This window comes from Cavia porcellus, unplaced genomic scaffold, assembly GCF_034190915.1.
Source record: "Cavia porcellus strain 051 isolate PalLab524CR breed Dunkin Hartley unplaced genomic scaffold, mCavPor4.1 scaffold_25, whole genome shotgun sequence".
Taxonomy (NCBI): domain Eukaryota; kingdom Metazoa; phylum Chordata; class Mammalia; order Rodentia; family Caviidae; genus Cavia; species Cavia porcellus.
The window spans coordinates 6,880,388-6,908,250 of record NW_026947508.1 but is presented as its reverse complement, the minus strand read 5'-3'; the positions used below and the strand labels follow the sequence as shown (position 1 = coordinate 6,908,250).

Genomic DNA, 27,863 nt, shown 5'->3' with positions numbered 1-27,863 from the left:
AGGGGCAGGTCATCATTTTCAGAAGGACCTCAGAAGGACCATTTGGCACACCCCCCCCCCAGCTCTGCCTAAGCCACTTTCTCTGAAGCACAGCAGATCGCCACCTTCTCCCTCACGACAGAGATGGCTTCCCGTGGCAGGCACGTCACCTCTCTTAACAAGCTTTGGCAAAGGAAGCTCTGTCCAGGTGCCAGCGTGTGGTGGACACCTTGAGCAGATGGCAGGGCGGGGGTGAGCCTTCCCTGCCGTACCTGCTTTGGCCACACAAAGAGAAGTGTGTCGCATTGTACTGGGGCCACACCACGGGAGCCCTGGAGTCATCGCTTCCCTGGATCACGTCCTCTTGGCCCCAGACATTAGTGGGGTCCCCTTCCACTTGCAGCTGGGGACCAAGAGGAGCTGTCACTCATCCTCTGTCACCTCTGCTAGGACAGCGACAGCCTCCTCCACTTCACACGCCCAGTTCCTGGCACACAGTAGGGCTGCTCAGGCAGATGCCTGGATGGGACTCTCAAGAGAGGACTTTTCCTGCAAGACAAGGTTTAAGGCCCTGGGAACCCACTTGCCAGGATGTCACTGCCTGGTTCCCAAGGGAGCCCTCTCTGAGGCACCTGCATGGCACCTGCGAGCCTCTAAATGCACAACAGAGCCTTCCTGTTGGCCCCACCAGCTCCTCATCCCCCAGAGCTCTGCTTGCTGCACACACCAAGACCATTAACAGCCAGTGCCAAACTGCCAGGTGCCCAGGCTGGTTCCCCGGGAAGGAAGAATCGAAGGAGGAGATGAGATGTCAGAACCGCGGGCTCACAGGGCTGCACACAGCGCTGTTTCCCTGGTGGCGTCTCTCCCCGGGTCTGCGGCAGACATTCCCACACCTGAGCTCCACAGTGTCCTCCAGTGGCTGCTCCCAAGCCGCTAAACCGGGCTTCCTCCTTCCAGGATTTGGCACAGACACAGATGCTGCTGCACCCATGCCAGCGAGCACAATGAGGCTGGAGGTGTTATATAAATAGCCTGGGGCTGCCCGTCAGCTCCTCCACCCCCTTGGCTTTGGGTCCAAGCCTTGCTTTTCCTCGAGCCTAGGCTGAAGCTGCTGGCAAGGTCTCCACCTGCCCTCTTCTAGCTGTGTGACCTTGGGCAGGTGACTCAACCTCCCTCGTCTCAGTCCTCCCCCACAACCACTGTGCAAAGGAATAAAAACACCTGCCTGCTTTGGGGAGGTTGGGGGTGACGTCAGCGCTAAGCATGTGGCTCTTGTCCTGTGTTTGCTACCGTTACTGACCATCACCATGACGGGGCGGGGGGAGCTGTGGTTCATGCCAGAGGGGACATGCAAGAGAGGACCCGAGAGGGACAGGGACAGCATTTCACCTCCACCCTTGGAAGGGACATCTCAGGTCTACCACCGCACCAGGTCGGGCTCTTCGCCGGTGGGGCGCCCGCGTGCTGTGTGATGCTGGCCAGCTCACTGGCCACTTCCCCACTGCAGAGGCATCTCACAGCTCTGGCCTCTTCAGAGTTAAACTGTTTTCCAAAGTGCAATCTTCACCACGGTTTGGGGGCAGGTTCCAGGAGACAGGTCAGGCTCTCAGGGTTATGGACAGAGGGTGAGATGCCAACGTGAGGCATCCAGCCCAGCCCAGCCCCAGCTCAGAAGCCTGGACACCCGAGCCAGGCCATGGGGGAGACAAACTCAGGCGACAGTGCTAACCCTCATCCTCAACTCTGCTGGAGGAGGTATGAGCATTCTCTGCAACCATCTCATGGTGGCTCCCTGATAAAAAATACTGAATGAACGAATGAATAGCTAGAAATGAAGCTGGGTATTGTCAAAGTGTGTGGGAAGCCGCCTATGATGGCGCCCATTTCCTGCTTCCGGGTTCTTCCCGGCCTGAACAAGCCCGCCAAATTGTCATATCTGCCCAGTTACCCGTGACGCTAGCCTATCAGCTTGTTAGGCGCGCTTCTCTGTGATTGGATACTGCTTCCCCTTATAAGAGGTTGTTCTTGCCCCCAACGGCGGAAGAGGAACCAACGTTGAGGGTGGCGGACCTTGTTAGGTCCGGTTCGCTGTACGTAATAAAGTTTGAGAGCTGATCCTGCTCGAGTTTGGTCTCCTGTCTCCCGCGGCTCCGGTCAAAAGTGGGGACTTCTGCTTCAATCAGGTCAGACTCTGAACCTGGCTCCACCAGCTGTGTGACGTTAGGCAAATCCTTCCGCTCCTCTGAACCCTGTTTTTCCATGCACTCGGTGAGGATGACAATTCTTATGCCATGAGATGTCTGCAAGGCTTACATGAGAAGACTGGTGTGAATGCCTGGCACACGACACACGTAGTCCCTCAGCTGGTCATGAGGTGGGGACAGGGAGCTTGGACTAACAGTGTTCACCACCCTCGGGGCAGCAGTGGATCACAGCCATCTGGTCTCCTGGAGGCCCGGCAAGGAGTGAGCTTACTGAGGGAGGTTCTGTCGCCTTCCGGCACCAGTCTGGGCAGTGTCCCTGCCTCTGGCCTTTGTCAAGCAGCTGGAGCATGAGCTGCACTCCCTTCACGGGAGACGCAGCTTGTGGAAACCGTACAGATCTGTGCTCCGGTGCATGGTTCTATTTTGGGCCGACACTGCTCTCTTTATTTATTTTCCCTGAGCCCTGGCACTTTGGAATCCAGCTTGGAAGGGTGTTTTGACAGACTTTGACATCTCTCTGGGCTCCTCTGGCTGGAAACAGGCTTTGGTGGAGGAGGGGATGGGCAGTGGGAGGAGGATCCCCAGTAGCAAAGGCCTTCCTCTTTGCCTAGAAGATGGACAATCTGACCCTCTGCCTCCCTGATAGCACCTCAGTTTCTCCACATTTGGGTGCAGACAGGAGTACAAATGGGGTTCAGGTGAGGGAACCATTTCAAAAAGGAGGAAGGGGACCAAACATACAAATCACTGAGCTTTCAATTAAAATAACGCTAATGTCATTATCTGCACCAGTAATAGTTTGACCAATGACCCCAGCTGCCATCACCAGACCACCATTTTTGGGGTGCTTATCGTATCATCATGACCAATAGCGGGCTGGGAATTTCCTTCAGAAAACCACTTCTGCTTCTGACATCTCGATTTGCTCATCTGCAGAGGCCACTTGTGCAGCTCACAGCTCACGGGGCTGTGAGAAGCCACCAGGCCATACTGCGATAATTAATGTTTTCTCCCCTAGCACAGACCCTAGCCAACAACCAACGAACGCCTCATGAGCTGTGTGCTTGGCAGAGCCTTAGGGACCAGGGGTTAATTTCTAAGCCCCTTCCCTGGTGGGATCTCCAAGGCTTCACTTTACCAGCCCTTCTCTGGGGAAACTGAGTCTCTCTCTTAGGAGGATCTTATCTCAGACCGTCTTACCTGCCTTTGGGTGACTAGGTGTGGGGGTGGGGACCGGGGATACCAGAAAGCCGTCTAAACTGCCAGAGAGAAGGGCTTAGATCACGGTCCCAAGGACCTTCAGCTCAGAGAGCTGACTTTAGCTTCCGCTCTCCACGCATTCCTTAGTCACTACCAAGCATCTACCAGAAGAATCGACGGTTCACACAGAAGATATTGTCTGCCTCCATGGAGACTGCACTTCAGCAGTGTCACCCTAGGAAAATTATTTGCTCTTTATGGTCCTATTAAGGAAATCATCTGAATATCCCTAGCGTAGAGAACAGGATGATTTCAGCAGTGATGGGTGCTCTTAAGGAAGCAGTGGGTTCTATGACATCTGGAGTTATGCGTGTGGTCTTCAATCCTACCCAAATCAAGAGGCTCACTACAGAGTCAATGTTCCAGATTACTGGGGCCCAAAAGGGACCCCACCCCACAGGTCAACTCAGCCAGGCCTGTCCTTCACACATGGGTGGGCTGGAGCTCAGGGAAGGGAAGTAGTCCGCCCAAGGCTGCACTGGAAACCTGAGGTCCTTTCCCCACCAGGTCTGTGCCTCTTTCTACCCATTTTTTGGAATTCGTGGCAACAGCAGGAGAGTGTCAAGGGGCAAGCCATGGCATGGGCACAAGATTCTTTAAAGGCCACATCTCCAGGGGTTGGGGCTTGCAGTGATCCCCTGGAGAGACTGTGGGGGCTCTGGGGCATCCAGTCCTAGAAGAGTCCCTGGGAAAGAAGGCCAGAGCTACTGAGGTCAGGGACTGGGAAAGGTCAGGGTGCCAGAGACAGGAATAAAGGTGTCAAGTCTGCAGGCAGAGAGGCAAGTGGGGGAGAACGGAGTCAGCTGCCCTGGGGCCAGCTGTGCCAGCACCGGGGTGAGGACGGTCAGATGAAGGCTCAGGAAACTGGGAACAGAAGTGCAGGCAGCTGGGGAACCACCTGGAAAGACCCCAAATGGGGGGGAGGGAGACAAAGAGGGGAGGAAGAAGAGCAGAGGGACAGTGCAAGCAGAGGATGCAGCCGCGGTGGCAGACACAGGGGCAGGCAGCCGAGCAAAATGGGCTCTGAGCTTCGCATCAGAAGTAGACGAGGCGCCTGTCCGCTGCGCTGGGCGCCTGCCCAGAGCTGCTTGGAGCCACAACCTCCTCCCTCCTTTGGGCAGCTGCCTTGAAGGAGCTGTTGTTTGGGCGTCTGTCCCGCTGCATGCCCCTTAGGAGGAGGACTACGTGTGTGTGCGTGTGTGTGTGTGTGTGTGTGTGTGTGTGTGTGCGCGCGCGTGCGCGCCCGCGCATGCCCCCCCCCCCCCCCCCCGCGCTCCAGCGCAGCATGAGTGTTCTCTGTGAGTCATAGGGATCAGAGGGAGCCCTGCAGAATGGTCTCTGGAGTCTGAAGCTTCCTCATTGCCCAAAGAGAGCAGCGTCATGAGGATCTGGTGTGAGGTGCTTCCCGGGTCCACACACTGGACAGATCCGCCGGAGTCCACGTGCAGGAGAACCTGGCATCTGCGTCTCCGGAGGCTGTGGGTGGCTGTGTATTTTGCGCGAGTGGACTATGATTGCATGCATGGAATGTTTGCAACTGGTTTGTAGATGGGGTGTGCGTGTGTGTGTGTGCGCGCGCGCGTGGATGGATGTGAGTACGCGTGCACTGTGGGCCTGTGGGCACGCGGGTTGGCTGGCGCCAGCATGGGCTACTGTGCACTGAGGCGGCCCCCTACGCTGTCCGCGGTGCTGACCCGGGGCGCACGCCCACAGGGAACCGGGTGGAGCCACAGAAGGGATCGCGGGAAACTGGCGCCGGCCGAGGAGTAGAGGGCGGCGGTGGAGAGGAAGCCGGCCAAAGAGACGCCTTCCCAGCTGGCTGCGGGCCTCCCCGGGGGAGTTGGGAAAAGTTCTCCCAGAGGCAGCGTTAGCTCTCGGGACAGAGATGCTCTCGCTGGGAATCTTCTCTTAACCCTGGTCTCCCCCGCCGCCCACCGCACCTGCATCCCACTAGCGTTCTCCGCAGAGCCCGAGGACCCTCCTGGGCTCAGCTTCCATCGCCTGCCCGGGTCTCAGAGCTCCCGTGCGCCCAACCGACTGTGCTAGCAGCCAAGTCCCTTGGGCCACAGGACTCTGGACAGATCCCGCAGAGAAAGGGGTGGGTGGAGAAGAGGTCATTAATCTTTCCCGTCTCCTCCCTCTGCTCAAGCCCAGCCCACAGCCCTCGGGGGACGGATTCAGAAGGACGCTCAACTTTTATGGACCCACACATTTACCCGCCCGATCAGCAAGGGGCCGGGGTCGCGAGCCTGGCGGTTTCGAGGCATCTAAGGTCCCCCCCCCCCCGCTCCCAGGCGCACAGAGGCTGCGCTGTCCCCACCGGGAGTTGGTTCAAGCTGGGGCCCACCCCGGGGGACCAATCTCCGGGCTCGGCGCTCCGCCACGCTCCCAAGGGTTGGCGAAGGAGCCCGGGAACTTCACCCGGGCCTCTCAGGCCCGCGCGCGGGGACCCGTTCCCTGCTCCTCCGCGCGCGCTGCACCCCCGGCCCGAGACCCGATGGCGCCCCGCGGCCGGACTCACCTCGGCCGGCCGAGCCGCACTGAGCCGCGAGCGCGAGGGACCCAGGGCCGCGGCCACCTCGCCGCGCACTCGTGTGCCCTCCGCAGACTTGTCGCAGGAGCGATATCCTCGGAGCCTCGGAGGCCGGCGAGCCCCGCTCCGCTCCGGCGCGCGCACCGCGGACAGCTCCCTGCGGATCCCGGTCCTCGGCTCGCAGCCCGGCGCTCCGCGACTCCGCCGCCTTTTATTCGCCGCCCGCCTTTGTTTGGGTCCCGGCTCTTACCATGGGGTGCGGGGGGGATCCCGGACAGGCTCGGAAGCAGCGCCGCCCCGCAGGCACAGGCGCCTCGGGTCTCCGCACCCCCGGATCTCGCGTCACCGGCCGGCGAGGACCTGCGCTCCTCAGAGCGCTGTAGCCCCCGGAGCCCCACGCCGGGCCCCGCTCCAGGTGCTGCTTCCCCCGTACGAACCGCGCAGTGGTACAGTCCAGCTACCGGAGCCCGCGGGAGGGGCTGAGCGCGGCGCAGCGACCCCTGGGGGTCAGTCCCCACCTCTGCAAACTGTCCTGGCCATGCCCCCTACCCCGCCCCCAGGCGCCTGCGCTCCCGCTTCCCTGCTCCGCTTTGCACCCCTCAGCCCATCTGCCCGGCGTTGGCAGGTCACCAGCCTTCTGGACTCGAGGGCATCCCCGAGTGCCCTCCTGAGGGAGCTGCCAAGCCCAGGCTCTTGGCGCCGTCTCTTCCTCCCTCCTTCTCCATTCACCTCTCTGGCTTCCCTGGAAGCCCTGCCAGCCACTGGGGCCGGGCGTCACTCCAGCAGCTGCCCACGGTCTGCCCGACACCCCTGGCTGGAGGACCCGAAGGAGAAGTGTCCTGGGAGCCAAGGCCCGTGATGTGGCCCATTCCTCCCCATCAGGGCTCGGGAAGCATTGGCACTGGCATCACCCAGGGCGAGCCAAAGGGACCCACCTCAGAAGGCACTGGCTGTCAGCTCCTGGCTGCAGGAAGGAGAGGCGTTAGTGCTGGAGAGGCCACTGCTGGGTGAGGGGAGCCAGGAAATGATCCCGTAGCATCCGAGCCTGGGCGGATGGGGAGACAGAGATGGGCGAGACCTAATCTCTGTGTAAGGGAAGCTTCCAGCTCACAGAGAGAGAGGAGACAGGACAGTGGTGAAACACGGCACAAAGGTCCATCCTCACCCACAGGGGCTCAGCCCATGCTAGCCCCTCTTCCAACCCCCAGCCCTTATTTTTAAAAGAGAAACTGAGGTGGGGTTGCCACAGAGTGCCTGTGAGCTTTGGCTCTGCTGCTCACCTGCAGCCCGGGCTCTGTCCCTTGGTGCATGGTCCCTGGAGCTGTTCACCGGCTGGCTGGCAGGCAGACACATTGGTATTTATGACCCAGGGTGCCTCGAGAGCTCATCTATGCAGAAGCAAATGGCCCGAGCACGTGTCCCTGCCCTGGCACTCACTTCCATGTGCTCCAACTGTCAGGGGAGCCATCGCCAGCCTGGCCAAGTCTATCAGCAGACTTCCCCTGGGCTTCATCCAGCTTTGAAGACACTGGGGCTGGGGCAGTGCTTGGCATGAAGGGTGCCATTCTGAGCTACAAAAGAAGGAGGGAGAGGAAGAGAGAGAGGCCAAGGGTGGAGGGTATAGTGTTGCTACCCCAAAGCAGAGCACAGATATGACACTGGAATCCAGAAGATCCCATACCCCAGAGGAAGGCAGAGAAAGAAGGGCCATGAGGGAGGGTGGGGGGAGGGGAACAAGGGGGAGATTTATTAAAAGAGCAATGGGGAGACACAAAGTGTTCCCAAGCCCAGCTGAGAGCAAAGGGTTGGCTTCGCTGGGTGAATGGCTTATTCATTTCAGTGGGCTCTCAGGCTGCTTCCGGGACCTCCTGAGAGTTCCCCAAGGCACTCACGCTGTTCCTTGGACACCTCGTTCATGGCCTTGTGGTGCTGTGCCAACATCAGCCCGTGCCTGGGGATCCAGCCCCACTCCCATGGGGGAGTCTTTTAGTGGACTTGATCAGGGCCCTGATCCCCTTCCAGGGGGGCCTGACCTGCTGCCAGCTGCCCAGGCTGTGGCTACCTTGGCACACTCCAATGAGAGTCTTCCCTGGCTCCTGGGGAGCCCTAAATGACCAGAGGGGAGCGGCTTGCTCTGCCTCTGGTAAGGGGCCTTCTTTGAAGGGAGGGTGCAGAGACTCATTGAGTAGGTGTGGGGTTGGAGCTTGGTATCCAAGAATTTAAGAAGGATTTTCCCAGGCTATCAACAGGGTTTTAAAAATGCAAATGGCAGGCGTGACCGTGACTATCATCCCAGCACTTGGGAGGCCGAGGCAGGAAAGTTATTGCAAGTTGAGACCAGTCTGATCTACAAAGTGAGCTTGAGACCAGCCTGAAATGCTTAGTGAGACCTTGTCTCAAAAAAATAAAAAATGCAAATGGAACCAGGCCTTTGAAATAGCCCGCCCCCTCTCGTAAAGGGGAGCTGGCTGTGGCAGCCACGTGGGTGTAGAAAACCACGAGAATCCTCCTGGGGTTCCCCCCACCCCACTGCCAGCTCAGCCTACAAAACCTCATTCCAGAGCCCGGGAATGCTGGACTCAGCCAGGCACTTTGAGCCCTGTCACCTCCAGGTGACCATCGGAACTGACTCCAGCGGCCAGCTGAATGCCTCACGGACGGCACTTCTTCCCGGGTCTGATTCACGTGCCTCATGGCTCCAGGAAGTGACTTCCCTTGCCCTCTGCCTTCACAACTAATTGACAGCCCTTCTCCTGTGCCTCCATTTCTCCCTTTGTCTCCTCCCCAGCTATGTGAGAGCAGGGCTTCCAAGCTCAGCCCCTGGGTCTCTGCTTCACCTCGCCAAGCCCCAGTTGTCTCATCTGTGAAATGGGCACAGGAAAAGTACCTGCCTCATAGTCGTGGTAATAAGGATCTCATTAAATGAGACCAGCTCTGTGTAAAACAGCAGGACTTAGCCCAATGCCTGGTGCACGCTAAGTTTTGCGTGAATATTAGCGTTTTCTGTGTATCGTTAGCACCTGCTGTGCAGGAGCTGAGGACAGTACTCCCCTTTGCCTCCCGTGGGGGGTCGTGTGTGAATCAATCCCTCTCCCCAACCAGATGGCTAAGCACTGAGGTTGAGCTTATGGGAAGGGTTGGGAGTATTTATCTTTAAAAATACGGCAGATGAAGACATGGTCCCAGCGCTGGCGAATAGAATGACCATTTTTCTAAGTGGTTCCCTCCTCCATCTGCTCAAATACCAGCTCTGAAGGTTTTAATCTCCATCTCCAGTCTCACCTTCTCTGGGGAGCCAGTGGGTAGAGCCAGGCGAGCAGGGGTGAGTGGCAAAGATTTCAGGAGTGAGGAAACCAGAGCTGACTTTTATGTATGTCTTTTATCAACTGTATGACCTAGGCCAGGTCCTTTTGTTTCTTTGGGACTCAGTTTCCACATCTGCAGAACGGGAGTAATAAAGATCACTGGCTCAAATACACTTAGAATCCTCTTTTCTGCAGAGGTGGGGTGCATTCGTAGTACCAGTTTGATCAGAAGTTCTCTGCATAATTATAATTATACAGACTTAGAAAGACAGATGGCAGAATGCTCAGTCATGTGCCAGTGGTTTCTAGGGTTGCTTGTACTTCCTGTGACACAATAGATACAAAAGCAGGACATGTGTCCAAGTTCATGATAAGTGGGTTTCTGAGTTCAGGTCACATAGCAAGCTATAAAAGAGCTTGGCTGGGATGCCAGGCCTCCCGAGCTCCAGAAGCTTTAAACCCCGTCATTTCCTTCCCTGCCCCTCTTGTCTTCCTGAAGCTCTGTGCAGTGAGCTCACGGGGTGGGGGGAGAGGATACAGGGGCAAATAATTCCAAAGGGAGAGAAATTTGAGGAAGAGCGACAGCTAGGCTGGGCTAGGGGCGCTGTAGCCGGGCCCCGGGGGAGGCTCGACAGATGGGCAGCCCTCCCCTCTCACCTCCTCCGGCATTCTGCATGCAGCCTGGGCCCAGCTCTCCTTTCCCAGCCTCGCCCGCCTCCTCCAAGGAAGCGGCAGCCTGCGCCAGGGTGAACGGAATCCAAGTTATTAATCGCCTGCAACAATTAGCCCCAGCGCCCGGGCCTGCAGACGTCCAGGCTCTAAAAGGGGAAGCCAATTACAGCTTAATGTGCACACTCCTCTCCCGAGGAGGTGGCCCTCTGGCCTCCATCTGTGTATCCAGCGGCCTTTGCTCTCACCCCAATATCTGCAGAAGACCAAATATCGCTGAGATCATCAGGAGTAAAAGTCAACGCTGGCTCACATTCTCTGTTGTAAGGGTCAAGGCACTAGCCCAGAGGAGCAAGGCCCCGCCAAAGATGTGGACAAGGTGACATTAACCGAGGACCGTCCCTCTGCGTGGGAGAGATCAGACTCCAGGTTGAGAGTATGGGGGTTTCTTGAGGACTGTCATTACAGAGGAGGTCAGAAATGCCCCTGACAGTTAGAGTTTAATCCCAACTCAGTCACATACTAACTTTATGGTTTGGAGAAAAGCATTTCCCATCGCTGGGCTTATTTCCTTACCTGTCACCTGGGGACGGAGGCCACACCTCTCCATGGGGGACACAAACGGCGTGGTGAGTGGTGCAGAGTGACCGTGCTTGTGTCCACCCAGAAAGAGACCCGCAGGGAGATTCCACGAGCCCACAGAAGCGTGGGGTGGAGGAGGAGGAGACACACGAGCGGCCGGACAGCTGGCTGCCTACCTGAGATTCGCTCTCCCGTCCTCGGGTCTTGATACCTTTCTGTCCCCGATCCGTTTCTCCACTTGTCCTCCCGTCAAGTGAGGATGTAAGAATAGATTGGCTCCCAGACTGGGATCTCCCAGGAGAGTGAGGACAGTGGGCTGTGTAAGGAGCCCGGGGGGTTACGGGATCCCAGGGTTTCACGGAGTCAGATGGCAGAGGTGGTGGCAAACTGACCAAAAGGACATGAGACCAGGTACATAAATAGTTAAGCCAACTTCATGACTCTTGGTTCTAAAGAAATCACATTCCCTTTGTCAAGATAGAAAACAAAAGTCTTGTCATTCAGAAGTCCTGGGAGACCCTGGAGATGAGACCCCAGTGTGGGCCTCGCTTTTGGGCAGGACGATGGCCAGTGGCCAGTGCCCAGTCCAGTTAGCAGAGAGTAGAGATGAGAGTCAGGCGGACTCTTGAGCTGAAAGCTTGGGGAGGGTACAATGTTAGAGTGAGTGACCTGGGCAGGGTCCCCCTGGCTCCTGAGTGCCTGGTGGGGCTGCCAGGGCCTTTAGGGGGTCTTGCACAGGTCTCGCCGTACCTCCCCTTCCCCAAGAATGCCCAAGGCTCAGGTGCACAGGTACACGAGCTGTCAGAGCAATGTGGAACTCCAGCCCCATCTCCCCCACCCTCCCCTGCTCCCTCTGGCCCTGGTGTCCTGGCACAAACTGGAAGCTCCTCACCACTCCTGCCAGCCTGGCTAGTCCACCGATGCCAGCAGTCAGGTCAGCTTGAACCCTGATCACCAGAGAGAGTTTTTCTGGCAGTTCCCCAGCAGGATCTATGTGGCTCAGACAGGCCGCCTGGCGCCAGCTCCTACGCCTGCCTGTCTCAGAGGGCAGGGCAGAGGATGCTCTGTGCCAGAAACACTGCGGTCAGGGCCCCCAAGCTGGAACAAAGGGCTGGCAGGCAGAGTGTCGGGGTCTGGGCAGTTAAAACCCTTTTGAGCAGCAAGGGATGCTAGCTGTATGATGCCAGGCTTTGTGTAGGCCCGTTTCATCCAAACTCACAATCCAGCTGAGTCCGCCATTGTCCTCACTTCCGTATGAGGGCAACGAGACTCAGCTTCAGGAAGGTGCTTCAGGTCGCCAGCAGGCGAGTGCTGGGAATGAACCCAGGCGGCACATTCTACTGCCTCGAATTCTGCAGATGGAACACTGTAAGGGTCAGGGAGTGAAGGGGCTCAGATGGGGTCACAGACAGTCACTGATGGGGAGGAGTTGAACCGAGGTTTGCCTGAGTCCAGGGAGGTCCCATTCGCCTTGCTACCTGATAAACGGAAATTGTCACCGGTTCTCTGTGCTCCTGCCTGTGGTCCTCAGATCTCATCAGAGGTATCAGAGACAACCAAACTCATCTCCCCGGTTCCCCCTGCAGAGCTCACTACCGAGGCAGAGCTCCCACTGCAAGTGGAAATTGGCTTTGTGGTGTAAGGCTCCTCCTTGGAGACCAGATGGGTATCAGGGCAGGGCAACGCTCCCTGCTCTGTCCAGCACTAGGTGCAGGGGCCAAGGCTTCTGGCTGCGTGTCACAGAGTCAGACTGCCAGGTGCGGTCAGGTCAGCTCCTAGCCTCTCGTCACCAACGAGGAGACCGAGGTCTAGGAAGGTGATCTCGATGGCGTGGTCACCTCCTTGGTGCACCGTCCTTCTGCCTGAGCTTCTGTGTCCTTCCCAGCATCCCAGGTCTTCATTTTGCAGATGAGCCCATCGAGGGACAGCTGCTCTTGCTGGCAACCAGGGCCACATCTGGCAGACGTGGCAGCAGAATGCAGAAGCAATGCACAAGCAGCCTTACCGGCCACATGGGGGAGCAGCCCAGGCCCGCACGGCGGTCTGTGCCCGGGAGCCGGGCAAGTGGCACCTCCTCCTCCTCCTCCTATTTCGTCTCTTCTGCTTCCACTTACTCTTTTCTTCCTCCTCTCCCCCTCGTCCTCCTCTTCTCCTCCTCATTTGCCGTTCTGTTTCTCCCCATGCTTTGCAAACCTTCCCCCCTTCCCCCCTTACACATTTGCCTTCCCTTGATAAAGACCACAGAAAACATCTTTGAGCACTTACTGTGGGGCGAACCCTGGCTGACATTCTCCAGGCACCGTCTCCTCTAACCTCACAGCCACCCTTGGAGAATAATCACCTTTAACAGACAAGGAAATGTAGCTCAGGGAGGTGTTTGTAAGTCCCAGCTGACTTCCTGTGCACTGCACCACGCATGCCCCCTTTCAGCTCGGGTGGGCTTCTTGGCAGAGGTGTTGTCAAGCTGACGCCACCTCCCCACCCAGACTGCACCACCCGGCTCCTCCTCTGTGCACTGGGTGCCCAGGCCCATCAGGTGTTCGATATTATGTGAAAGCAGGAAAATGCAATGAGATCACCACGAGTGGGTTCTGGACACGGAGATGTCCCCTGTCCACTGCGGGCTATGATTGCAATCACTTTAAATCCCATGAATAATGAAGGGGTGTACGAAGCTGGTGGTCCAGAGGTCAGCCGTTGGAGTCAGGCAGACTCAAGTGTATTGAAAGCCAAGTCGCTTCTGATTTTGTGACTTTGGGCAATCACCGAACCATGCTGTGCATCGGTTTCCTCATCTGTGAAATGGGCTCAGAGCTGTGCCTACCTCCGGGGGCTGGGCTGAGGAATCTGGGGTGCATAGGGAGTGGCAAGATCAGCATGCAGGTGTAACTGCTCAGTAAATGCCAGCTGTCGTTACATTTAATCTCGCTACATCCTCATAAGGTGGATATTAAAGTCCTTGTTTTACAAAAGATGTCACAGAAAGGTTAAGCCACTGTCACACAGCTAGTTTGTGGAGGAGATGTTTCAGCCAGGTCTGACTGAGTCCCGGCCAATGCATCCCCCTCTGCAGCCATGTCTGAGAGGTGAGAGGAGGAAGGGGTCTGTGGGCTCCGTCTGTGGCTCAGCCAGTGCCCTCCAACACAGTGACTCGGGAAAAACCCACCTTCACACCCTCACACTCCCCCTCGTCACCTGCCTTAGCTGGAGCTCACCCTTTCCACTGACTCCTCAGTTCAAAGCATTGTAGCCCGGTTGGTCTTTCTAACCTCCAAACCTGCCCGCTGTGCAGGGTCCCCAGGATGTGGGGGCTACAGAGTCTGAATCCAGACCTTGCTTTCTTCCAGGATCTGGTAGGAGGTGTTGGGGGGCCCAGGAAGCCCGCCCCCTCTTGCTGTCCCCTGGAACAGGTTGGCTGCTCCAAGCATTCCAGGCCCGCACCCACTGCCCCACAGGACACAGCGCTGACCCGGACAGGACTCTCCAGCTTCTCTCCTCCTTTGTGACTTCCCCAGACCCCTTCATCTGACAGCTCCCACCTCCCCCCCAGCAGCCCCCTCCTCCATGCATGCCTCCCCTTTTCTCTTCTCAGTCCCGGCTGCTTGTCTGCTGGCTGCTGACGCCTCTCTGCTTGCTGTGTAGCAGGACCCCGCCCCCACCCCAGGGTCCGTGACCCCGCCTCCTCCCAGCTCCCAGAGGACTTCCCACTTCAGCTTCTGTGGGATCACAGGGTGACCTGTGCTCCGTGGAGTCCACCACATGTAATTGTGAAGGCACAGGAAGTCTCTCGGGGCGTCCACTTCCCAGACCAAGGGACAGGCAGATTGTGATCTTGGAGGGCCATGCAGCTCTCAAAGGCCAGAGGTTGGAGGCAGACGGCCTCGTTTTGGAGATGAGACTACTAAGGTTGCTGTAAAGCACGACCTTCCCAGGATCCTGTGGTGCCGGTGGGGACTACAGAACCCAGGTTTCCAACTCCCCGCCCTGGGGGCTGCACAGCCCCGGTGCAGGGCTGGGCTAATGGACAGCAGAGCCTCCAGTCCCCGGAGGTCAGCCTGTGCCTCCGCGGTGCTGCAGGGTGAGCCTCTTCACCGCCCCAGTGACCCTGGACAGCAGGACGTGTATTTTGCATCCAGGTCTCCAGCTCCCGGGGCTGTGCCGCAGGCTGCGGGTGTCACAGAGGGGTCAAAGCCACCTTGGCTACTTCCTTTCCCGCTCTAATAGCAGCGCGGGGGCGAGCGGGACCACGCAGCGCAGCTCGAGCCTCTTCTCTCCCTGCATCCGCTCCCCGTCTCCTTGGCCCAAGCAAACCCCCTGGCCGAGGCCAAATTGGAGAGGCGAGGAAATAGGTTCCGTTCCCTGCGTGGCCTTGGCCAGCGTGTGCCTGCAGATGCTGCCCCAGGAGAGCAAAGGACCGGGACCAACGCTTCAGGCTTGCGGCCTGCATTTGTGCCTCCATCTTCCTGCTTCGGTTTGAGGTGAGCCCGCTGGGCCCCAAAGCCCTAGGCACGGCCTCCCCGCCTCCTCCCTCAGCTGCTGCTTGCAGGGCCTTGGACTCACGCTCCGCTGTCCCCACCTCAAGCTTGGCCGTGCAGGTTGCAGAACAGCAAGGGAGAGGAAAGGCAGAGGGGACCCCCAGGAGTGGAGGGGCGCTGTTTGGTTTGACCCTGGGGAGGCAGGAATCGAGGGGATTTTCCTTCATCCCACCGTCCTCCAGCACCACCCACAATCCCCGTTCTGAGTCTGCAGTGGAGGCTCTCCTGTTTCCGGTGGAGAACCCCTTGGATTGCCAGCCACTGACTTAGAACAGGGAGCAACCCCGACTCAGGCTAAAGCCAGGCAGGGACCCCGTGACCATGGTGACTGGTCCTCATAGCAACCCATGCAAATGGGAATTCAGTCATGAAGTTTTCGTCAAACTGTTAGGAAGGAGACTGTATTTTCCCATAAAACTTGAACCTGAAGGGTTATAGGTTTTGTGTTATCTACAACCATCCTACCACGACATCCATCCCAAGACATCATGAACCGAGGAACAGGGAGAGTCGAGGCTTGTGCTCCTGGATCAAGCTATACCTGAGGTCTTAATTCCTGGACTTCTCTCTGGCTATAAAGCCAGGAAGAACAAGTTTCCTGTCACTTGCAATTGAAAGAACCCTGATTACATAATTTTGTAATCATAAAACTTTGGGTATCTTGAGTTAAAAATGTGTAGAATCATAAATTTGCTATATTGTAGAGCGTTGAAATCCTTAGAGATTACCTCTATCTCCAGCCTAATCCCCGGGGTGTGGAGAACGAGACTGGACTCCTCTGAGCCAGCTGCCAGACCGCCTCGGTGCTGCCGCCCACCCTCCCTGACTGGCTGCTCAGAACAGACATGAAGGCTCACACCTCGCCCCGGCTTCCTCACCTGCACAGACCACATCAGACGTGCCAATGGCTGACCTGGCTCCTGGGCCGCTTCCTTCTCCAAGGCCAGGGCTGCGGCTGGCTGTGCTCCCTCCAGCCCCTGGAGCCCTGCTGGCCTCAGTTCCTGGACCCAGCTTTGCTCTGGCCCTGCCACTCTTCCTCCAAAGGCAAAAGGTTCTTGCCCTGAATGGAGGCTCCCAGGTGTGACGGACCCAGCTTCCAGTTAGTTATTCCATGACCTGTTACTTCTATATATCCTGGCTTTGGGCTATTCATCTGGAGCCCAGAGGTCTCCCCAGTAACGACGCACCACACCCCACTCATGAGCCAAGCTTTACCACCGTATCAGGCAGGTAAGGAAACCCAGGCTCCGCGAGTTCATGAGTTCATTCATTCAGTGGATACCAGTTTGGAGCTTACCATCTGCCAGGCGTGAGCTAATTCTGAGGACCACAGGTTGTTTAAGTAAGGTCCTGACCCTCACATGACTTGCCCAAGGTCATAGGGAAATGATCATTCCCCTTGCACACAGTAGGTGCTCAATCAATGCATGAATTACCTAAAATACCTCATGGACAACTGACAAGAAGGGATGGTGGGCAAAATGACAGGGGAATGAGCGGAATTCAAGAAGAGAGAGGGAGATGTCTATTTCCAGCCTGGAGGCTGCGTTTGCAAACAAGAAATCTATCATATCGGACACTGTTTGCTAAAGACCAGAACGGAGAAGAAGGGAATGAGCGGTGATGGCTCGTGTGCTTGGCGCCTGCCTGGCAGAGCAGTGTGGGGCTTCTGGGGGCCGTGCTTGGACAGCAAGCTCTGGAGTGGCCCCACACGTCCCCCTCCCAAGTCAGGGCTCGGCGAGGATGGGAACGTTGCAGCAGGGATACGTGCTTGGAGCAGGGGAACCAAAGGGAAGGTTTGCAAAAATTAGCACAAACCATTCACTGCTGACTTGAATACCTTGCAGTATGCCCAGCTCAGGAAGTAACACAGCAACCCTCCCCGCTCTGGGACCTCGCTTCTCAGAGTCTGGTCCCCAGCCCAGCATCACTGCCTCACTCCTGGCTGTGCGTTAAAAATGCAGATTCCCTACAGGGATTTAGCTCAGCGGCATAAGCGCCTGGCTTGCAAGCAGGCGGTCGTGAGTTCGATCCCTGGTACCGATAAAAAAGAAAAAGACAAAAAAAAAAATGCAATGTGTATATATACCACTTCCCTGTAATGAATATATCTATCATGTGTGGCAAACATATACTGATAATTTTTTTTTAAAAGGAAGAAGATGAAAAAAAAAAAAAAGGAAGAAGATGAAGGTTCTCTGCACCTGGGTCAGTGTAGAGTAAGGAATTCTCCAGGTCACTTCCCTAGACCAGCAGCAGCAGCAACGAGCCCTTGAAGCTCATTAGAGCTGCATATCTGGAAATCAGAAACTCACTGGGGTGATCCTGGTGCAGGTTCAAGTTTGAGAAACACTGGTACATGGAAGAGCTTAGGGTCAAGGGAGATTCTGCATCCTCCCCCGGCTCTGAGAATCCTTAGATGAGTGCCTGGTCCCCTCTGGCTTCAGTCCCCATGAGTGTAAAACGGGGGAGATGTAAGGAAGCAGGTCAGCACTCCTCCCTCTATCCTGTTCCCCTGGCAGACATTGCTAATCCATCACCACACAGCCTTGCATTGGGTGGGAGCCTCCTGAGTGGCCCCTCTCTGGGAATGCAGCCTCCTGTGTGGTTCAGGGACAAAAGCTCCAGCCACGTCACAGTCTCTGAGAATCACCTTCTTACTTCAGTGGCAGGCATAGGCTCAGGGCCTCGGAGCCAGCACTTGGTCACTTTCCCAAGTGGAGAAGCTGATGCATGCACAGGGGAAATGTGACAGTGGGCCAGTGACCACCCATACCTTTGCCCAGCCTGTGCCCTCTGTCTTCTGTGCTCCTGATCGCCCCCTTTGCCAGCTGGCTCCCCACCGCTGGCCCCAATGCAGCTCAGCCCCTGGAGATCAGGGAGCACCAGGATCCTGAGTCCCGAGCTCCAAGCCAGGCAGGGAGTTTTTTTTTTAAGACAACGCATTTCAGTGAAGAAGGTGGACTCCCAGTGTCCAGTACAGCTCCTGGGCTCCAGGACTCTCTTGCTCAGGACACCTCATCCAAGTGGCACATTGGCCGGCTTCTCGCTTGCCAATCTCCATCAGAGTCCAGCACTGGCCTTGGGATGGACTGCGAGGGGCAGGACCTGGCAGGCACAGGGTGCCCTACAAAGCCCATCTGGCTGGCTCCTTCCCAGGGAAGCAGTAAGGAGAAGAGGGGCCGAGCAGGTTAGAGAGCGGTAACTGCAGTCAGATGGCTGAGCCTGAGGGCTGGCTGTCAGCACTAGGTCTGTAACTGAGCCCACACATTGGGTCGAGTTCAAGGACACAAGGCGGCTGCCCTCTCCCCGCTGGCCAGCGCGCCCCCCACTCACTGTGCCATCCTGGCTAGGGAGGAGTAGGGCTGGGGTCCATTCAGTCCACTTGGCCTGTACGCCTGCTGCTTATCCAGCCATGGAGGTGCGGGCGGATGCAGTGGGGGACCCAGGTGAAGACACAGACCCTGCCATTCAGGGAGAGAAGCGGGAGAAAGCCCCTGGTGTACGCTGGCCTGAGCCACGCATCCCTTCCTGGGTAAGTGGGCTGTGCGTTAGGCACATAGTGTTCTTTGGGGGAAAGAGCATTTATAGAGCACCTAGTATATGCAGGTCCCTGTGAGCGGGATGGAGATTGCTGACCCACTAAGCACTGGGCTCAGGGCTGGGGGCTGTGGGTGCAGCACCTCAGAGCTGCAGAGCGGGTCCTGGAGAGCAGGCTGTGGACCGCGTGCACGCCGAGTGCCAGGCCCTGGGTGAGAACCTCATGTGCTCTTCAGCCCCATCACCTCGGCTCCAGGCAGCTGCAGGAAGTGGCCTTTGGTGCCTTTGCCTCCCCACCCACCCACAGGGTTCAGGTTCTTCCTCTGCAAAAGCTGAGCTGACACACAGGCTCCGGGGGTGCACCGCCTCCCACCGGCAGCCATTCCTGTGCTCACACCCATCCTGGCCAGAGGTGGCGCTGCACACTGCCACCCATCCATACCACGCTAGATAGACACTGCTGTTACCCATGGTACAGTTGGAGAAACTGAGTCACACAGCCAGCAGGTGGGAGAACTAGAGCTGACCCTGAGCCCAGATGTTCCCACGGCCACTGTGGGAGCACCCAGCCTTATCCAGGACGCTGGCTCCGGGACAACAGCTGCAGCCCTGTCCCCGGCTTGGCTCCCCAAGGCTCTTGCCTTGGCAGGTAGAGGTTTCGCCCCAGAGCCCACTGAGCCCGGGGGTGGCACAGCCCCCATCCGAGACACACTGTCACTTGTGGAGAAAGGAGAGCCATCTGGAGACCTGGCTCCCACCTCCCCTGGGATTTGCACAGTGCCTTTGTGAGGCGCCCTCCCTCCCACTGCCCGGAGTGACTGTGGAACAGATTGCACCCTGGATTATGGAGTCATGATTCTGAAGAGCTGTTTATCTGCCTTTTCCTGAATTCTTTAAAAAATTTGTTAAAATTTGAGTGAGTCAAGTCAAGGCAAAGGAGACCAAAGCTTTGGCCATCACCCCGCAGAGGGAGGAAGGGCAGGACAGACGGGGGCATAGGGCCACTCCCAACTGCTCGCTGGCATTTTGGACCCACTCTGTGTGCCTGGCACCGCCTCCCCTGTAGCCGTCTCCATCACGAGGAGAGTGAGCCCACAGCACTGGGCTCAGGTCCTCTCCTCTGACCTGTGGTGGAAGTGCCCAGGGCCTACGGAGCCCTCTCTGCTGCCCAGCCGTGCGGCCCTTCCCTGGATGCCAGGCTCAGCCTCTGCAGCTTGTCAGTCCGTGGACAGGGGCACTCAGGGTTCAGATTGTTTATCGAGCGCCAACTTCATTTGGGGGTCGGGCACAACATGAATTAGCCCACACAGGGGGCTTAGAACGGGGCCTGGGGTTAGGATATGGTAAATGCTCCATAAGCACTGGCTGGTGCCCTTCACTCTAGAATTCATTCAGTGGGCACTTGTGGGCATCCATGCTGCAGATGCAGGGGAGAAACACAGCTCCTGCCCACTTGGTGGCCAGGTGTCCAGGGCTGAAGTTTGAGCGGGAGTAAAAAGTGGGTGAGATATGAGCATAGACCACTCAGTGAGCCTAGGCCAGGGGGACTTCATTTTGATGGACAATGGGTCATTCATGGACTGGAGGCAAGTGGACAGGTAGATGGGAGCCAGGCATCCAGGAAAGAGGAACAGAAGAGAGAAGAGGAAAACTATGCCCTGTGTAGGGCCTTCCAAGTGCCCAGCAAGGTCAGAGACCAGAAGTGTGCTGGGCACTGAGGCACGATTGCAGGGCCAGGCCATCAGGAGGCTTGGGGACTATTAGGGACTGACAAGTGTCCTCCAAAACGAGATACGTCCAGTTGCTAAACCCTAGAGCCGATGCATGTGACTGTACTTGGAGACGGGATCATTTCAAATGTAATTAGTTAAAATGAGGTCACGCTGGAGTCGGTGGCCCTTAACCTGCGGTGACAGGTGTCCGTGGAAGAGGAGAGAGACCCAGGGAGGAGCAGGTCTGCTGGGGGCACAGACAAGTGGGGACAGGCCGTGTGAGGGTGGGGACAGAGACTGGGGGCAAGGCAGCGCTGGGGCCCTGAGAATTGCCGGCCACCACCAGATGCCACAAGAGACAAGGAAGAAACTTTGCCTTGTGCTTTAGACCAAGCAAGGCGCTCCTGGCACCTTCATTGTTGTCTTCCGGCCCCCAGAACTGGAGGGCACATTTTTCTGTTTAAGCTGCTACGGGTACAGGGGTGTCATCCAGGCTGTCTCAGGAAGCTGGCTGGGACTGCAGGGTCCGACCACGATCACGACTCTGACACCGCTATCAGCCCAGGACCCTGCATCACCGTGTCTGTACCTGCCTTAGCCCTCCGGCTGGGCCCTTGCTCCCGAGCCCTCGTGAGCCCCAGCCCTGGCGCCCTGTGGTTCACTGCTGAGATCTACAGCTGGCCTTGGGCTGGTGACAGGGCCCGGCTGGATTGGCATGAATCATGTTTACCACAATCAGGAAACAAAGGAGGAAGGGAACAAAGCCCAGGAGCGGGGAGGTGGCAGCAGGCAGGGCGGAGGGGGAGGCGTCCAGCGGAGTCGGGGGCCAGCACGGCGCGTCCTCTGGAAGACCCATTCATTTCCTGATGTTTGCTCCAGGACCAGCGGGCCGGCGCTCTGGCAGGGTTTATCTCGCGCCTCAGCTGTTCAGCCTGCTGCGTGCCAGCTTCTCTGGGCGCCTCAGAGCTTCCCAGGCCAGGGAGAGAGAGGGTGGGGGCGTCCACAGCAGCTTCTCCCCATCCATTAGGCCCGTGAAGGCCTGGCTTTCAGTGCTGTCCATGGGTGAAAATGCGTTATATCCGCCTGGTAATGAGGTGTTGCAAGCCTCGTCTGGGAACCAGGGACTGCTCTGGCCGCCTGCCCTGGCCAAGTCACCCCCCAGCCCCCAGAATCCAAGGAGGAGGACAGGGAGCACAGGTGCGGGGAGATGGCGAAAGGGGGGCGGGCATCAAGGAGACTAAAAGAAGCAGGGCTTTGGGGGTGCACTGTGTACCCAGCACTGTGCCCTGCAACAAGACTGCACTTATTTCCTGGAGCTGCCACGGAAATTGGCTCCTGTGAGTTTTTCTAGGAGTTTCCTGTAGGCCACGAGCCCGGAAGCAGGTATGGACAGGGATGCTGCTCCCAGAGGCTCTGGGGCAGAATCTGTCCCGTGTCTCTCTCCAGCCTCTGCTAGTGGCAGCGCTTGGCGTCCCAGGCCTGTGGCTGTGCCTCTTCACCCTCTGTCTCCATCACCGCATGGCGTGCTCTCTCTGGGTGCATCTGCAAAGGCCCTGTTTCCAAACACCATCCCATTCACAGTTCCTGGGCACCCCGGACTCCCGCACAGCTTCCTGGGGTACACAATTCACCCCACAACCAAGAGGGAATCAACACACACTCACCATCTACTGAGGCCCCCACGCCCTGCTAGGGCTGCTCGTGCTTGCTGGTCAGATCTTCACGGCACAAAGTTGAGGCAGACACTGTTACCTAGACAGAAACTCGGAGCAAAAGCGGATGGAGTCCTCGCACGGGGAATCACCGCTCTTACTCAAGCTCAGGAGAGACATCTTACCTCTTCTGTCTTGTGAGGCGACATCTAGAAGCAGCCGTCCTGAATCCCAAAGCAGCTCCTCACCACACACTAAACCTGGATCTGGGCTCTAAATGTAGACTCAGACCTAGAGTCACTGCAGAGTGATGTCACAGCAGGGACTTGGAGATGCTGAACGGCAGGCAGTCGGGACATTCAGTAGGGACATTGGGTGAGGCAGAGGGAGGGATCAGAGAGCAGGGAGCTGCTATTTTACAGGAGGGAAGGGCGGGCTCCGGGTCTGGGTGAGGGCTGGGTGCGTATGTACCAGCTCTGTACCCCGGGGTGCGACCTCTCCCCCAACCCCTGCACATCCCGGCTGCACTGGCCACTTGCCATCCCCTGCTCCCTCCCACCCAGGGCCTTTGCACTGGCTGAGCCTGGCCTGGCCTGGAGTGTGCCCACAGCTTGGGTGACCTTGGGGATGTGACTTTCCCTCTCTTGACCTCAGTTTCTGTGAAGCAGAGATCACGCTGTCCCCCATGGGGCCGCAGGGAAAATAGAATGAGACGATGCTCATAAAACGCCAGGCGTAGTAGCTGGTGTCGCTGCTGCTGGAGGAGACGACGGGAGTGTCCACTCGGGTGGCTGTGAGGACCCTGGCGCCCCACGTCCACCCACAGACAGTGTAAAAGGGCAGGACAGCTCAGGAAGGAGGGACAAGATGCAGAGCTGGGGACAGGGCCCAGGCGGGCCGCTCCACTTCCTGCACACCCTCGTCCTCCTTACGATGCCCAGTCGTTTGCAGGGAACCTGTTTAACGCATCCTTACGGACGCCTCTCACTGAGCTCCCAGGAGCTGCGCTGGTCTTGGGTTTCTGATTGCCGAGGCCAACACAGGACTGGACATTTTGCAATGAATCAATGAATTAAAGGAGTTGATGGATGAGTGTGTGGGACAGGGAACACAGGAGTCCCCACCAGCCCCACACGAGCGCCTTTTGCTGGCCACTCCTGCCTCACCTTCTACCCATGAGCAGTCCCACTGTACCCCAGGGCAGCCCTCAGGATGTGGTGGGGCTCAACGACGCCTCTGTAACCTCCCTGCCACTCCTTCAGGCACGGAGTGGCTGGAACCCCGCCACGGGCACCTTCCTCTTCTGGCAGCCTTGGTGGAGGGGACACTGGCCAGTTGTCCCAGGAGCGGGACCTGGACGGTCATGGGGAGAAGTGGTCCCCACTAAGGAAAGGGGTACACGTCTCAGTCCTTGTCCCTACTCAGAGCACATGTCCTGCCTGTTGTCCTCCCAGGCACCCCATCTTTCACCCCCCTGATATTTAAGGAAATTAAGGTCAGGTCTGCTGCTAAATATTTGTCTAAGCCAAACAGAAAATGGTGCCAAAGAAGAAGGCCTTCAATTTTATGAGCAAATAAATCTTCCGAGGGAGAGTGAGATGGGAGAGGGAGCGGGGAGGATGCTTGATTATTTAGAGTAGAAAAGGGTCTCCCAAAGTCCGGGGAGATGTTCGGTTCTTCTTTTTCAAAAGTGTGGTTTCTTGGGCCAAGGCTGGGGCAGATCCTTGCGGGATCTCACCCTCCTCACCTGGATCCACGCCGGGCCATTCGAGGCTGCCCCTGCCTGGATGGCTGTGGTCAAAGGAGCTTGGCCTCTGGGATCCAGGGCCCCCGAATCTGTGTCCCAGCAATACCATTCTATGACTTTGCAAGTCTCTGCTTCTGCGAGCTCAGTTTTCTCACCTGCATAATGGGCTGAGCACTACATCCCAGAGTTGTCAAAAACATGAAGTGAGGCGCTTGCCGCTGGTGTGGGAGGTATCGGGATGTGGGCAGAACTCTGTCCAGAGTGTGCCCTCATCACCAGCAGCTGTGGATAGAGTGGTAAAGGGGGATCCTAGTTGCCTGTGGAATTAAGGTCAGTGATCAGCTGACCTCAAGGAGGGGAGATAATCTGGATAGGCCACTGTGATCACAAAGGAACAGAGAGGCAGGGAGTCGGCGTCCGATGTGAGGCTTGATCAGCCTTGCTGGCTTGAACTTGGAAAGGCCCACAAACCAAGGTAGTAAATGGCCAACCTACTGAGACAGATTCTCCCCTGGTGCCTCTAGGAGGAGCCGGGTCCCACTGACACCTTGATGTTAGGCCAGCAAGACTCACTTCAGACTTCTGACCTCTACACCTTCTGGGTAAAACTTTTGTGATTTATCTACTTATGTGTTGATGCTGGGGACTGAACATGGGTTCTAGGCTTGTGTTCCTATTCTGAACTACACCCCCAGACCTTTTCAAATTTTTGTGCTCAGACAAGATCTTATTAAATTGCCCAGGCTAGTCTGGACATGAAATCCTCCTGCCTCAGCTTCCCAAGTAGGTAGGATCACAGTTGTGTACCATGGTGCCCCGTGTAATTGTGTTGTTTAAGTCACTAAACAATGACTATTTGTCACTGCTGCCAGAGAATCCTAATGTGGCAACCACTGAGGGGTAAATTTTTTATCACTGCTTGGTAGTTATTCAAGGAAAATATGTTGATTAAATGAATAAAAGCAACCCTGCTTGGCATCGGGAATCCTGGATTGTAGCTCCAACCCTGCCCCTGACGGGCTGCGCGATGGAGCCAGTTCCCTGCTGCTCTCTAACTCTGCGTCCTCATTCGCAAATGGAAAAGCACAGATTACAAACGATCCCGGGGTCCCAGCCTGCACCTCCACAAGTTTTCTTGTTATAATTGTCCCCTGAAAGGTCCTCCCGCCCCTGCCGGGCACCCCCTACCCCTCCCTCTGCCTGCAATCTGCTCCCTGATCCCAGCAGGGCCCAGCCTGGCACTGGCAGAGCCGCCAGCCTCAGAGGAGACAGTTAATAAAGGCGGGGGAGGAGAATCCATGCGCGCTGACATCCCTGTGACAGATTGTCGAGAGCGACAGATTTAATATCCTACGGTTCCTTTCCCAGCCCAGGGGCCGGAATTGATTAAATAAATTAAGGCTCCGCAGCCTGCGATGCTCTGGGTAAGGTCGCCGGGTCCTTCCCTGTCACTGTCCTGTGGGGTGCTCGCTCCATCCTGGGCACTGCCACTCAAGGGCGCGTGCGGGCTGGGCACGAATGGCTCTGCTGCCCGCAGGCTCTGCCTGGGTGTGGGCCTGGGCGGGCAGGGCAGGCAGAGCCCCGACGGAGGCCTGGACAGCAGATGGGGAGAGGCCTGCTCGGGGAAATTGGTGGCCGCACTGAGCTGAGCTCACGTTTCTCCTCCGGGCCCACTGGGCCTCCTCTGTGTCCAAAATGACTGGTCCTCGAGTGTGGTCTGTGCGAACTCACCTCCCAGAGGGCAGCGTTGAGGGCCCCTCAGCGTGTCCCCTTCTCCCCTCTCACCACGCACAGCCTGGCCTTGAAGTTTCTCAGCCATTACCCATGCTCAGGCCAGAGGACCTGCTGGTCAGTTTCCTTCCAAGCACCCAAGTTCACTAATCCAGTCGAGGGGAGGCCGGACCCCCAGGTTATGGATGAGGAAACTGAGGCCAGAAAAGGGGAGTGGCTCGCCCAAGGTCACAGCGGCAGCCGCCGGGAACCTAGACTGCTGTCTGTTGCCTACCAAATCTCTTTCCACATCAGAGGGAAGACAGAAGCCGGCTGGGGCTGGGACGGAGCAGGCGTGACCGGAGGGCAGGGGTGGGCTGGGGATGTGATGATCATTTGGCTGCGGTCTTGGGGAGAATCTGGCAAACGCATTCTTTTTTTTTTTTTTTTTTTTTTTTTGTCTTTTTCGTTTTTATCGGTACCGGGGATCGAACTCACGACTGCCTGCTTACAAGGCAGGCGCTTATGCCGCCGAGCTAAATCCCCAGCCCCCAAATGCACTCTTTTCTTGATGGGCCAGATATGCCCAGCTTCTTTCAGGCCTCAGGGACGGGGCAGTTGGACCAGGGAGTGAGACAATCCCTGTAACAGTGGCCCTGGATGAGCTGTCCGATGCTTGGAGCTTTGTTTTCTCATCCATAAGATGATGGTGACCAGCTCCATGCAAAGTGGCCCAGCCAGGGCGTGACACAGGTGGCAGAGATGAGGTTTGCGATAGGGCTGCCCGTTGGTGGCATGAGTCTCCTGATCATTCGGAGTTTGTGATCTCAGTGCACCGAGCTGGCAGCCCTGCCCTCGTTCGTGAGGGTGTCGATCAGCAGGAAGGGGCCGGGGTGCTGCCTGGGCCTCCTGGGCAGGGCTCGACTTTATCCCCCCGTGATGCACTGGGTCTACACGCGGGGCTGAGGTCAGCTGTGGATCTGACACAAGACCTTGCAGTGCATGACGGACGTCAGGAGGTCAAAGGCAGCCAGGCCCAGGGTGGAGCAGGAACCCAGCGTCCATCTGTCTGTCATTGCATCGCCTAACCACAGCCCAAGGGACAGTGTCTCCCCCTCGCAATTAACTCTTGCTCCGGTCTGAAGCCTTCTCAGGGAATGTGAGGCCCATCTCCTGTGAACGGATGGACCCGGGAAGGCGGGGAAAGCGGCCGTGAAGAAAGCAGGGCAAGAGGTGACAGACGGGCCGAGCTGCACACGGGACACCAGCGGTGGCACCCGAGGGATGTGGGGGGTCCCCGTCCCACTTCTCAGACGGTGATCTTGAATCCAGAGTCAAGTTCAGAGCCACCCTCTAAGCCAGCCCCTGTCCCACCTGGCTCCCTGGGCCCAGCGCCCGGCCCGCTCTTCCCTCCTGCACTTCCTCTTTCTTAGGCTTCCTGGAGTTCCAGTGGAAACTGCCCACTGTCCCCAGCAAAGACCCTGGCAGCAATAACGGCTCCCGCCCTGGCCCTCCCCCCCACCAGGGGTCTCTCTGGGCCTTCCCCTGCCTCCTTTCCTGTGCGGCTGGTGATTTTTCCCCTCTTTCCTCCCCTCCCCCTCTCCCCTCTCCCAGTCTCTGCTCTCGGGCTTCTCTGGGGGAAAAACCTGCCCTTGTCCCCATCTGGCTCATATCTCCCAGGGACCACACTCCAGCCTGGGGGTACAGCGCCTTCTCTGACTCTCAGGGCCCTGGACACCCCTTCTTTGCTATGGAGATGACTTACCCAGCAGCAGCATGAGGCTTGACTGTTGTACCCACTTTGTGCAAAGGTGCTGTGTGCGCTGCTCATGGCCTCATTTGAACCACAGTTGCTGCTTTGGGCAGCAGGGGAACTGCTTCTGGCACAGCCCGAGCTCTGCTCTCATTACAGGGCCGCTCAGACCCCAATGCAGGGGCCGCTGCAGCCATCCCGAGGATGCTCTGCCTGCCAGACTGCTGCCCGCTGACCTCCGTCCTGCTCAGCATGGCCTAACAACTGGCTAATTGAGGTCAGAAAGTCAGAGGGCAGCTAGGGCGGGATGGGGCATGGTCTTCCTTGTGCCAGGGAGACGCCGATTAAAGCCTGAAGCTGTCCCAGCTCACCCGGCAAACACTGTGAGAGCCAGGACTGTGAGTGCTGGTGTCAAACCCACCATGGGACTCTGGCCTGTCTGTCTCTCCTGCCCCCCGGCCCAGCTGGGCTGTGCCGAGTGTGGCTGGGGCAGTATCTCCGTGCCATGACTGTTTTAAGTATGCTTTTAAAAACATAAAACCAAGCATGGTGGCTCACCTCTGTAATCCCAGCACTCTGGAGGCTGAGGCAGGAAGATCGTTGGGAGTTTGAGACCAGCCTGGGCTACAAAGTGAGCTCAAGACCAGCCTGAACTGCATAGTAAGACCCTGTCTCAAAA

The 27,863-nt window shown here is 57.4% G+C and overlaps 1 protein-coding gene across 2 annotated transcripts in view; it reads right to left on the bottom strand.

Annotated features, from left to right (window-relative positions):
* Nucleotides 1–7,114, bottom strand: part of Disp3 (dispatched RND transporter family member 3) — a 43,871-nt gene extending 36,757 nt beyond the window's left edge. Inside the window, exon 1 of one of the 2 annotated variants that reach the window (XM_063235512.1) lies at nucleotides 6,915–7,114. The gene's annotated coding sequence lies outside the window, so the exon portion shown is untranslated. Of the gene's footprint in view, nucleotides 1–5,967; nucleotides 6,179–6,914 lie in introns of those variants that run through there. The other variant, XM_003471429.5, reaches the window with a different exon arrangement.
* Nucleotides 7,115–27,863: the final 20,749 nt, after the last annotated feature.